This window comes from Lynx rufus, unplaced genomic scaffold (genome assembly GCF_022079265.1).
Source record: "Lynx rufus isolate CCGP_SWC_20201006 ecotype Redwood Valley unplaced genomic scaffold, mLynRuf1.p SCAF_9, whole genome shotgun sequence".
NCBI lineage: Eukaryota > Metazoa > Chordata > Mammalia > Carnivora > Felidae > Lynx > Lynx rufus.
The window spans coordinates 69,761,664-69,774,341 of record NW_025814897.1 but is presented as its reverse complement, the minus strand read 5'-3'; the positions used below and the strand labels follow the sequence as shown (position 1 = coordinate 69,774,341).

Genomic DNA, 12,678 nt, shown 5'->3' with positions numbered 1-12,678 from the left:
GTCTGAATCATGGCTTTCCCACCCACTGTGTGTTATCTGAAGCATCTCTGGGTCTCGGTCTCCCTAATTAGAAAGTGAGATTGCCAGTGTCCACCCCACAGGGCTACTGTATTAAGTGGGAAAAGGCATATAAGCACTTTGCACAGTTCTTGGCATATGGCAAATACTCAAAGGTTAGATATTGCTATGAATCATCATCATCATCATCATCATCATCATCCATGCAAAACTAAGAAAAATTAAGATGTGGCACATCTCCAGTCAAGACTTTGCTATGGGCTTTGTAATCAGGTTGTACCTGGACAGCATGCTGGCTCACCCATTAGCTCCTAGGCTAATCAAGGTTCTTCTGGATTTCTGCCTCATGCCCCAGGATAGGTGAAACATCCAAGCATACCCAACTGGCCAGTTGGCTAGATCCTGACACTTTGTTTTCTGGCTCACACCTGCTCATCATTATCCTGAGAGGTGTGTCCAGAGGAGAAGAGATTAACGTGAATATCTGTGCCTAACCTTCCAGTCATGCCCAGGCTGTGGCTCCCCATTTCTAGGGTGAAATACATCGTCACCTTTAAAATATGGTCATACCCAGCAAAGTGAGGCCCGTCAGCACCCATCTGGTGGACAGCGCCTCATCCCCAAACAAGCCCTGGGGGCGGAAAATTCCTTCAGCTCCTCCAGACTATCCCTGCAAGGCCAGTACTCCTTCACTATTAAAACTACGATGGCTGCCCCCCTTCAACCAGGGAGCAACTTTGCAGCTTTCAAACTCCTTATTCTTTCCTTATCTCACTCCAGCATCAGAACCACACTGTAAGGGGCTGGATGAGAATTGTTACACCTGTGCCACTGATAAGGAATCAGCCACAGTTTGAGACATTTAGGTAATTTGACTTAGGCTATCTGGTGCTTAAGTAGCAGAAGCAGCCTAGAATGCAAGTTATCTTGTTCCTAATCTGGTGCTCTTTCCACAAAATGTGGGTATTTGTTTTTTAAACATTCAACTTCCATAATGGTGCTTTGCTTCTGGAGAATTCATTAACCAAGGCATTTCGGTCACAGTACAGTGCAGATTCACATACTTGAAAGGCACTCACAAGCAGATGTTGCCTGCACTCTAAAGATCTAAAGGGTGACAGAAAACAGCCATGCCGATTAACATAATTGACAATTCCCAGCTCTGGCTCCCTCCAACTCCTGTCTGGATTCAGCTAGCAGCCTCCTATCAGGTCTCTGCTGCAGCTAGTCCTTCTTTGTTTGCTTCAGTCCAACAGAAACGCTCACACTGGACTAATGCTCTAGGGATAATTATTTCACATCACTGAAATGGTAATCATAATCACAGTGGAAACAACTTCAGTGATTCTCCTTCCACTGCTTAGCAGTCTCTACCTCACCAGGTTAACTTGTCACTTAACCTGCAGTTTCTTCATCTACAATATGAAGGAGTGGCTAAATAGAGCCTTGTTCACTTTCAGCTCATGACTCTAACACCCCAACTAAATCCAAATCCTGCAGGTGGAGGACACTGGGAGACAGCAGAGTCCAATGGTCAAGAGCTTCCATGACTTGGTTTTTAAGCTTGGACCCTCTACCTTAGGGAGGTCTCTGGATCACTCTGTGCTTCAAGTTCGTCCTCTCTACAGTGATTCTAACGACAGTTCCACTACGTGGGGTTTTGTGGGCATTAAATCCGATAATACATGTGAGGTGCTAAGGACATCATAAGAACTCTGTATATATTACCAATTGGTATCATCTGAAATGGCATGCATCATGTTTAGGCACTGACTGATTTTCCAAACTTAAATTCCCACCACTATTTGAGAACTCTCCATTCTAGGCAAGTCTCTATGCAGGTTGGTCATTCCTACCTCTGCGCTTTTAATGGTGCTATGTCCCCCCACTTCATCCACTCCCTGGTCTGTGAATCTAAATCCTACCCATCCTTAAAGGTCTGGATTAAACCTGCTCATTTCTAAGAGGCCTCCTCCCTACCATAACAACTCACAAAAATCCCTCTGGTCTCTGAATTTCTGTAGTACTTATTGGTAGTCTAGACTACTTTATCGGCATTATACATGGCCTTGGATTATTTTTGGCCAACAGATTAAACTGAAGTCTCCTTGGGTACAACAACTGTCTTCTCTTTTCTTTTGTTTTTGTTTTTTTTTTTTTTAAGATTTTATTTTTTAAGTAATCTCTATACCCAACATGGGGCTCCAACCTACAACCCCGAGATCAAGAGTCGCCTGCTCTACCAACTGAGCCAGCCAGGTATCCCTACAACAACTCTTTCTGCTCTTCCTCTAGGTGTAGCCTGGGTGCCGGGTATAATGGCCCTTCAGACATATGTTGACTGAATAAATAAACGTGTAGTACTATGCCCAATACACGGTACATTTTCTTTTAGTTGATATGGTTCGGCTATTGATTTGTTGTACTTTGAGGCCAATCAAAGATAACACAAAGATGAACATCAGGCAGGCAGGGACAACCATGGCCAGTTAAGTCCTGATCATCAATAAAAGATACTGATATCTGGCCAACCTGAAGAACAAGAAAAACACAGATGTCAAAAGGAAATGGTTATCTACACTCCAAAGTACCTTGCAAGACCAAGCTCATGAGCCTACACAGTTAGAGAGGAAAAGAAAGTTGAGGTTTTCTCAGGCTGAATTCATTCAGTAAGTATTTATTGAGTGACTACTCTGTGCAGACACTGTCTTAGCTGTGGGGGTTACAACAGAGAACAAAACAGACAAAAATTCCTACTCATATTCTAGCATCTGAGGAGGAACACAAGGTATAATGCCACCTTCCAACTCCAAAGTGAAATCCAGCAACAACTTCTTGCCCCAACTCCTTGCTGTGCCATCAAGTAAGGAAAAGAGAAAAAACAATCAAGCGTCATTCACAGCTGATCAAACAGAGGCCTTGCTAGAAGTGCTGTTTCTGTCCTGATGAGGCTTCCCTCACTTGAATCCTGTGGGGAACTCTGCGACAAAGCACTCTGTACCCTAAGCCATCTGAATGCTAACTCCCTAACACCCTACGTCCCAATTGAGCTCTGCAACTAGCAAAGCTAGTCGTTTACACAGCAAACTTCTCAAATGGCAAATGTGGTTCATGATGCCAAAAAGAAACTCAGAGAGGGGAAAGGAGGAAGGGAGGGGTGGTCGTCAGTTAAAGGATCAGGTAGCTTTCTCTACTGCAAAACCCTGAGGCTCTTTTCTCCTTTGGAGCAGAAACCTCTTCCATCGTCTAAAGCCTTAAAAAAAAATTTTTTTTTCCTCCAGCAGGATACTGAAAATAGCTTTGCATTTAACATTTAAAATTGTTTTTGATCCCACACTCTTTCAGCTCTGCTCTCTCCTGCAAATTCGTTCCATTCCCTAAGGGCACTTATAAGTATAATTCATAAGAAACAAACCATAGTCACCATTTTTATCCCTAAGAGTTAAAAAGAAAAACCAGTTTACATAATTATATGGAAGATAAGTTGGCCAAGAACACAGAAATCTTATCTGGACCAAAAGTTCTAGGACAAAATTTCTTTCCACTCATTAAGAAAGACAGCAGATCAAAATCAAGGTTCAGACGGAACGTCTAACTGCGGAGCACCATACACAGAACTCCTTGAGCTCCTCATGTCATTTGAGTACATCTACTTCAGGAAGAAACTAGAGGTAGTCATTTGAGGTAGGTTTGAACGATGAAATACATGTATGTTTTCCCACTGTGGTGAGAAAACAGGGTTTTATATCCAAGAAGGACCTGAGACATCAAAGTTCAGCGAGGGCGGTTCGCTCAAAGTTACTCAGCAAGTCAGGGACTGGGCTAAGACTGGGCCCCGGGCTCTCCTAGCCCCCCAGTGCAGGGCATTCCCTACTCTGCCCGCCACTGATTCCTTTATAACACAAGGAGCTAAATCTTAAAGGCACAAAGGCAAGAATTCCTTTTATAAAACTTTTTGGCAGACAGGAAAAATAGGAGGTGTTACCGAGGTAAATGAGTCCCATTAAGGCTCATAGTAACTGACCTATAACGCCATCTAGATGCGGGGGTCTAGCTGCAGAAGGCTCAATTAATGCTGATGATACTTCAGCACTAAACAGTATGGTTTCAGCTACAGTCAGCATGAAATGACTTTTGTGGGCTCGCCGGGGAACGAAACCACCATTTAGTTCATCTTTTTCTCTACAGAAAAACTCATCCCATGTTTCAACTGCCTTACAAATGAACTTGTGGAACAGAGCTGGTTTTAAGATAGCTGTGCATGTAAAACAGAATTCTGAGGTCTGAAGTTCTGCACTAAACACAATTAAAACTTCCATAGTTGGTGATACGTGCTAGGTGTACATTGATGAGAAAATCCTTCAAGCTGTGAACTTGCTTGTGTGCCATATAAAGTTTTATTAAAAGCCTACTGTGCAGAGTAGAGTCAACTGCTATTTATACAATTTACAAATGCTCCAATTCTGTATGCAAGTATTTACAGGGACTTTCTGGCACTGGGTGAAGGTTACAAGGAGGATAAAACATCTGTACACAAGTGTAACTCCTAATCCGGTTACAATGGCCTTTACTTTCCTCAAAAACAAGCTACTTCCAACCTCAGGGCCTTGTTTCCGCTTCCTGGGACACCTTTCCCCAGAGCTTCCTGCAACCAAGCTCAAATGTCACCTCTTCAGAAAGGCCACCCCAGAGGACCTGGCTAAAGCAACCTCCTTCCCATCATCGCTATTGTTTTACTCTATGTGATTGCTTTCCTCGCATCTATCACGACCAGGAGTTAACGTCTTCAACTGTTTATCTGTCTCTTGCTGGGACTCTGTTTTGTTCACTGCTGTATCCCCGGTGCCTGTAACACTGCTGTGCACATGGTAGGCCTCCAACACACGACACTGAAGGAGTAAATGAGTACAGTTGGAGAATGGGAAGTGAGGACAAGGTATTTATTCATGGAACAATTAAAAAATGAGAGAACTGGCCATCCTGATTAGATACAATGTGATAATTTGCTAATTATGAAGTACCACTGCTTCTGAATGAATGGTTGGCAATAAAAAGTAAAAAAGAGAAAGCGGGCGCGTGTGTGTGTGTGTGTGTGTGTGTGTGTGTGTGTATGTGTGTAAAGGGGGCAAATGTCACCAGAGGAGGCTTCACAAAGAAGTGAGATTCAAGGCAGGCTAAGAGGTCAGGCCACCGAGGTCAAGGGGGAGACGTGAGCAAGACAGACAGCAGGGAAGAGTATGGCATGGAGTAGCCCAGGCAGGGCAGAGACAAGCAGAACTGAACCTCGGGCACCCGGCCCAGTCCGGGAATAGGGCTTGGGGTGGAGGAGCTGGGCTGGCGAGGGGGACCAGGGCCGGACCTTGGGGAGCCTGGAGCCCTGGACACGCGGGTGTCAACCACGTGCCACTGCAAACAGGGCTGTTTTGGAAGGCAAAGATGACCACACTGTGTGGGAAGAATTGAAGGAAGTAGAGGCTAGAACAGGAAACTGGTTAGAAGATGGCCTCGGTGGTCCGAGCGTCAGGGGCAAAAAGAGCTTCTTCCCTCTGCTTAGATGTAAGAAAAACACAAGTGAGCAAGATGTCAAGGAATTCTGTCCCCCTGGAAAAGACAATTGCCAGAGTATTTCACGGTAGCATTCCATGGCAGATTCAGGTCAACTTCCCATACATCCTACACTTGGAGCACTCGAGGAGGATAACGGAGGTTCAAAACAATAGCTCTGAGGGCAGAGCATGTCTTTCCAGGCCTTCCAGCTCCAAGATTAATGACATTCAGTACAGCCTGTGTTTATTATCTTTTTATTCTTTGGGGAAAAAAGTGGTATCTAATTCCACTGTGCAGTATATATATTTGAACATTATATAACACATTTTTATGTAACAGGTTCTTGACATAAGACAATGTTTCCCTTACTATCTAAATGTATTCGGGAAACAACTGACATTAAAAATATATATATACACCAAGGCTGTGGGTGCCTGTCTTTGGGTTAAGAAGCTGGGGAGAGGAGGAAGAAGGTGAGAGACTCTTGAAAAGGGCTCCTTTGCATTTCCTTCGCAGATGGCTACCGGGGGAGGCAGGGGTACTGGGCTCTGTTCAGAGGTCCATCTCATACCTGGAACCGTCCCGGAGAGGCTGGCTGAACCACACAGGGCCCATGTCAGAGCAGTGCCGCAGAAAGGCACGAGGAAGCAAGTGACAGAAATGCACAACAGGATGTGAAGAGAATGCTCACAAGCCCTTGTAACTGCTGCCAGGGTGAGACCCAACCGTGCGTGGCATCCCCCGCAGAGGACTTCAGTCCTGCTGGAGAGCAGGTGCACAAGCACATCTGTCAGCCGTAACACGGGTCGCCAACCACTACGGGCCTCCTGGCCTCCTGGCCTGCTGGCACGGTGCGGGGCACTGCGTACACAGGATTCAATGTGGGGGCTCCCCCCCGCAGGCCCCGACTCCAGGGGCTAGAGGGCCGACTCCGGAGTCCTCTGGGCACGAGTCCTGTCCCGCCCCATACCAGCCGAGTGACCCTGGGCAGTTTCCAAAACCACTGCACTTGTAAAATAAGGATAATCACTGGACCTACCTCATAGGGTTGTAAGGAAGATTAAACAAGTTCATAAACATAAGGTGACTAACATCTTTGCTGGCACATAGTGTTCAATAAATGCTAGCCGCTATTACCATCATTATTACTATTTCTGTTTTGCAAATGAGGTAAGTCAGACTCAAAGAAGCTAACTAATTTGCCCAGGCCACACATTTCAAATGGTAGTTGAAGGCATAAACAGATGTAAATGTTTTACTCAGTATACGTGCAAAATCCAATGGGTAGAGTATTAACCAGAATATGAAATCAAGACCTCCATTCCCCCTTCTTTAACCAGACTGGATGAACATGAGTTTATACTATTTAAAAGGACAGCATGTGCTAATGTAAAAATCATTTCTCATCATATGCCAGCACTCAACGTTCCCCTAAAGCAAAGATGACTAAAGCGTATCCAATCTTATCTTCCCTACCACGAAAGTCCCCACCTCAAACCCCCCTTCCCTGTAAACCCGCCTACTCTTGGCCATGACCACTGGTGCCCCTGGTGCATCCCATCCCCTTTCCTCCTTCTCAAGATCATTAATTGAGTTCGGGCAAACACATCCTGAAGGCTCCCTGTGCCTGTGATTTTGGGAAACCAAGATGAACTCCCCCAAACTGCTTAGCCTGAGCAAGAAAGACACATATTCCCAGAGACGGCCCAACACAACACAGATGCGGCAGTACCTAAGAATCTGAGCTAGATCAAGAGCTGGAGGGTACTGCTACCAGGTGTGGGGAGGAAGAAAAACAAAATGAATAGCTCCTAGAGGGCCAAGCAATTGAGCCGGGTCTTAGAGAAGAGTAAGATTTGGACATAAGTTGGAGCACGGGATGAGCCAAGGGCCGGCCCAGGGAAAGGACAGCCCTTCAGTTTGACCAGACAGTCCTGTGCACACAGACAGGCAGGCTGGATATGGAAAGGCGAGAGGGACCAGAAGCACCAAGAGCTAACATTCACTGAATGCTTACTATGCGCCATGAATAGCTTCACGTATTTTTCATAGTTTTAACTCATTCAATGTACACCACAACTCCTTGAGGTAAGGACTCTGGAGATCCTGGTCTTATCACTGAGGACATCAAGACACAGTGAGCACAGCAACTTGACCAGATCATAAAGCTGGTAAGGAACAGTTAGGATATGACACTTACTCCAAAGTCTGCACCTTTAACCGCTCAAACAAACTGCCCCTCAGGACAGCTTGGCTGTGAAGGGGTATAGGCAACAGTGTGTCAGGAGGATGAAAGGAGACAGTGCTTGCAAGCAGTTTGCAACCTCTAACTCCAAGGTCACAGATGCCGGCTCCAGGCTACTGTTAATGTGTACAGTGAACTTGCTAGCCGCCGAAGCAGAAGAGACAGATCAGGACTGAAAGTGGGACCCTGGGTGAGTGGAACAGTGTGAAGCGCAGGGCCAAGACAAAAACGTACCTTTAGGGTATGCAGGAAGAGAACCAAGAAAGCATCATGGCAAGGCAGAAGAAGGAGGGGATTTCAAGAAGGGAGGAAAGACAGGGTTACAGCTGCAAAGGGGCCCAGAACGACCATTCTGCACTAAGAACGGGTCCCTGGAATTCAAGACTTAAAGACTTTGGAGATCTTTGAGAAGAACTATAGAGAAGGCTGAAAGGAGCCAGAGGGTGGGAGCTAGGGGCAGAGCAGACGAGAGAGAATGAGGTGAATGCGCACAGCCCCTGTGAGAGGTTGCTGGGCAGGGAGGGGAGAGAAAGACACACAGGTTCAGGGGTACCATGTACAGACGAGTGAAAGCCGCCTGCGCACAGCAGGCCCGCAGAAGGGCTGTTTCTTCTCCTTCTATCCTTCCTCTCCTAAACTGAGAGGAAGGCTTTTCTGGGGTTGATGAGGAGGCTGAGGACAAACAGCATGAAAAGCTATTCAGCGGGCAGGACCCTGGCAGCGGTGGGAGGGAGTGGCAGCAGGCACTGAGGGAGGGCTTCCTGTGTGCCTGGCATTTTACACACATCATCTCCCTTGATCCTCATACGGACTCCATGAAGCTGGCACTGTCACTACACCGCAGAGGAGGAGCCTGTGGTCAGAGGGGTCAAGCACTATTCTGATCCAAACCCCAGTCCCAGGTCCTGCCACCAGAGTCAAGGCTCCCACCCAAAACGAAGGTCTGAGAAAAAGAAAGAGGAGAGATCCACTTACTTTTTCTGATCTGGAAAGAGAAGGGAAGCCATGGAGGAAAGTGACAGGATGCTTCGAACAGGAAGGAAGATTTGCTGAGGGGGCTCAAGTCAGAGCAGGTCTTGTTTCCAGAGAGAAAGAAGGGAAAAGCCAGGGTGGGTGTTTGGGGTTAAGTCTGGGTGTTGGGACAAAGTAGCAACGAGGAGAGAAAAGATCCGAGAAGGGCAGCATGTGGGTGTTTCTGGACTCCTCACCACCCTCAAGGTCTAGAAAGGATTTTTTTTACCTCCCTGCAAGTATCTTCCATGATGCTAACTAAAATCACTCCATAACTATAACATCGTAAGGGGCAGAAACTGTTTCCTTAATACTGACTTTCTCCCACCACCCTCAGAGCTGATGTTGCAATCACAAACAGAAGAAATCTCATGGAAGGAAGGCAACTCTTCCACCAAAGAGACATATTAAATATTTAGTTTTCACAGATTCTCAGGCAGTTTTGTTAACACAGCCAAGTCTTTCTACAGTGCTTGTTCATTGTTTAGTATATAAATTGCACAGAGATTGTCGGTATTGAGGGCTAAATCTGAAAACACGACCACTTCCTTTTCTTCTCTGTGGCATGCAGAACCTCTTCTGCGAGAGGCAGACAAACTCCTGAGTAATCATCATTTTATAAATCATTCTAAATGGATTCGTTCAAACCCCATCTGTTGTTCTGTTGAAGTTTCCTATGAAAATAGGACTTCAGCTCAGATGTTCTGGAGGCTTGAGCAGGTAAATACCAACCTGAACTCAAATGTATTAAAACTTTAGACGCAGAGAACTGTAGCGCAGAAGGAATCTCTGAGATCACGTACTTCAACAGCCTGACTTTCCATCTGAGACAAACAGAACCCAGAGAGGTTCAATGACTTGCCTGAAGCGGCACAGCCATGAAAACCCAAGTCTGGGCAAGGACCAGCATGTTCTAACTCTCAGCTAGTGCTTTTTACCCCACCTGTTCCTTCCTCTCGCCCTCTTTTTAAACTGTAGGGGTTAAAATAAGGCACAAATTTAACTACAGTTTTAAATAATAATAATAATAATTATTATTATTATTATTATTATTCACTGGCTACAACGACCATCAAAACCAAAATACCTCCACAGATCCGGGTTCAGATGACACAGGCGATTTCAAAGCCTTTTCTAAACAGCATTCAACGAACTGTTTTCAAGTGAACTCAGTAACAGATCATGGACCGAAAGATTCAATTTTGTGTTTTAAAAAATATTTTGGAGTTTCATTGATATGGAAATTTAATTTGACAGCAGTGATTTTTTTTTTACTTGCAAGCTCGAAGAGCATGAGATTATTCAAAACTGCTCAAGAGCAGCAATGATTATTTTAAGCTCATGATTCAACCAGTACATTAATTAAAAACTCCACCAACCCAAATTGACAGATCCTGATATCAATGGGACCAGAAGAATTAAAATAATAGTCGTCATATAAAAATAGATGAAGGGGAGAACAGCAGCAGATGTCAGAAGGACAAGCAAGCCTTGTGTGAAATGAGATGCATCTAATGGGCAGCTTTTGTGGATTTTTTTTTTTTTTAACGGAGATCCTGGAAATACAGGTACAGCCAGGAAATGCTTCTGCACAAATACCGAATCTTATTTCTGGAAGCTGGGTGAGAAAACTTGGCTAATAATTGCATGCTGAGGAGTAGCTTCGTAAGCAGGGAGAAGAGACTAGCAAGCGCCAAAGTGCCCAAACAACGCTATTGGACTGGGAAGGGGCCAAGGGGCCGAAGCGGAGGAGGGAAAGGGGGCTAGGGAATGTGGGGTGAGGGGTGTCAGCCTGCTCCCTCATCGGCCAGCACTGCCAGGGACAACCGACGCCGATGTTCAGGACAACCCTTCCTTCCCCTGCGCCTGCCCTCCGACACCCGCCTGCCGTCCGGAGCAGGCTTTTGTGACCCCTCGGGGTCACCGACTGAAGCCCGACAAGGTCGGCATTAATTTCCACTCTTCCACTTCTACCTCAGAGCCAACGAGAGCTCTCGTGGCTGTCAACGCTCGGCAATCGCGAATGGGAACCTTTCTTCCCTGACATCTGTCAAACTCGGTGCAAAAGCCAGCCTCGCAGCGCTCTCCGCGGGGCTCCCGGGCTTCCAGGGCGGGTGGCGGGCCCACACCTGGACGCCGGGGGACGTCCCCGTGCCGTCGGGCACCTGCTCAGAGACCACGGGGGATCCTCCCAGGGCCGCCGAGGACCCAGACGGCGCAGGCCGGACGAAAGTTCGCAAGCTGGGGTCTGCCCCATCTTGGGGCCCGGATTCCCGGGTGCAGCGCCAGGCCCCGCGACTGGGCCGAAGGGGCGAGCAGACTCGGACTCCCCAAGCCCGACGGAGACGCCCTCCCCACCCCCTCCCAGCCCCGCTGGCTCCCGAAAGGGAAGTGGAGGAGATGCGGAGGAAGGGCAGAAGAGGCACTGCTTGCCCAACGCCCTTGGGGTGCAGCCGTCAAGAATGGTCCTCTCGAGGGCTCCCACCCCTCCCCCCCAGCTCCCAGGGATACATTCTAGGACTCGCCCAGAGCCGGATCATTGCTCCCAAAGGGCGGAGCTGTCCCTTTAAGAGGCAGCTGGCTGCTTCCTCCCTCCTCTCCCCACCCCTCAGGTAACGATGCCCCCTGAGAGGAGGTAGGTACTCCCGCGGACACTTTCCCGGTCCCTTTAAGGGCGCCTGCGGCACCTCTGCCCGCCCAACCCTGCAGTGCCAGCCCCCGCGAGAGAGGATGGGGGCGGCCGGGCGCGGCGCCTTTAAGGGGCGCAGCCTCCCCGCGGCTGGGGTGGGGGCAGGGAGCGGGCACGGGCCCTTTAAGGCCGGCAGCGGGCACGTCGGGCAGGGTTCCCCGGCGGCCGGGCTGCGCCCGGGGCGGCGGCGAGGGCGCCGCGCCTGCCAGGGTGCTAACGGCCCCCGACGGGGTGCTCGGGGCCGCGCCGCCGGCCGCGGCCGGCCCGACACTCACCGTGGCTCGCGGGAGCGCCCGCGTCCGCGCCCCCACTCGGATCCCGCGGCGGCGGCGGCGGTGAGTCCGGCGCGGGTAAACAGGCACCTCCGTCCCTGACCTACTTTCTGCCTTCCCTAAATGTCGCACCACTAACCTACTTTCCGACCAATCCGCTCCCCGCCGGCCCAGGCCCGGCCCCCCGCCCACCAATCGCTGTGCCCAACCCCCCTTCCCCGCCCACCAATGGAGGAGCCGCGGAGCCCGGATACCTGCCTCTTTCCGCCAGCCAATCCGAGCGCCCGAAGGGAGCCGGTCTCGGCGGTCGCGCCCGGCCAATCCGCGCGCCGCTCGGCGGCCCGCTGGCCAGTTGTGTGGCGGCTAGAGAGGCCTCTGACCAATGGCGGGGCGGTGGGGGCTGGTTTACCTGCTACTTTCCCGCCACCAATCGCTTGGCGCACAGAAGCACACGCCCCGAGGAGCGGACCAATCCGCGCGCTTTCCCTGGATTTTCTCGCCCCTGCCCTTTCCCTTCCCTTTAGGTCTCCTGCTCGCGGTGGCCACTGCGGGTGCAGACGCCGCACTGCTTGCGGTCGCCTGGGCTGTCCCTCTTCTGTAGGACCCCGGCTTGCTTCTGGCTCAGCGGTTTCACCCCTCCTCCTTCTCTTCTTCCCTCGGACACCCGGACGAAATGCAGCGTTTCCTCACTCGCCTCCCTGCGACTCCATCTAGGAAACCAATTTTAGGAACGCAGAGTGCCAGACCCTTCCTAAAACACCCTGGCTTGCCAAAGTCCAAACGGGAGAACGAATACTTACTATTTCTAGGAGGCTTTCCCATCCAAGCTTCTTAGGTTCCTTTCGTTCGTCCTGACCTCCAAGTGTCCCGTTGGAGCTGTCATTCTCGTTGTTCAA

At 49.0% G+C, this 12,678-nt stretch overlaps 1 protein-coding gene across 6 annotated transcripts in view; it reads right to left on the bottom strand.

Annotated features, from left to right (window-relative positions):
* Nucleotides 1–11,881, bottom strand: part of BMAL1 (basic helix-loop-helix ARNT like 1) — a 99,808-nt gene extending 87,927 nt beyond the window's left edge. For all 6 annotated transcript variants that reach the window (XM_047072579.1, XM_047072583.1, XM_047072582.1 and 3 more), the window contains exon 1: nucleotides 11,786–11,881. The gene's annotated coding sequence lies outside the window, so the exon portion shown is untranslated. The remainder of the gene's footprint in view (nucleotides 1–11,785) is intronic.
* Between the last annotated feature and the right edge of the window lie 797 nt (nucleotides 11,882–12,678).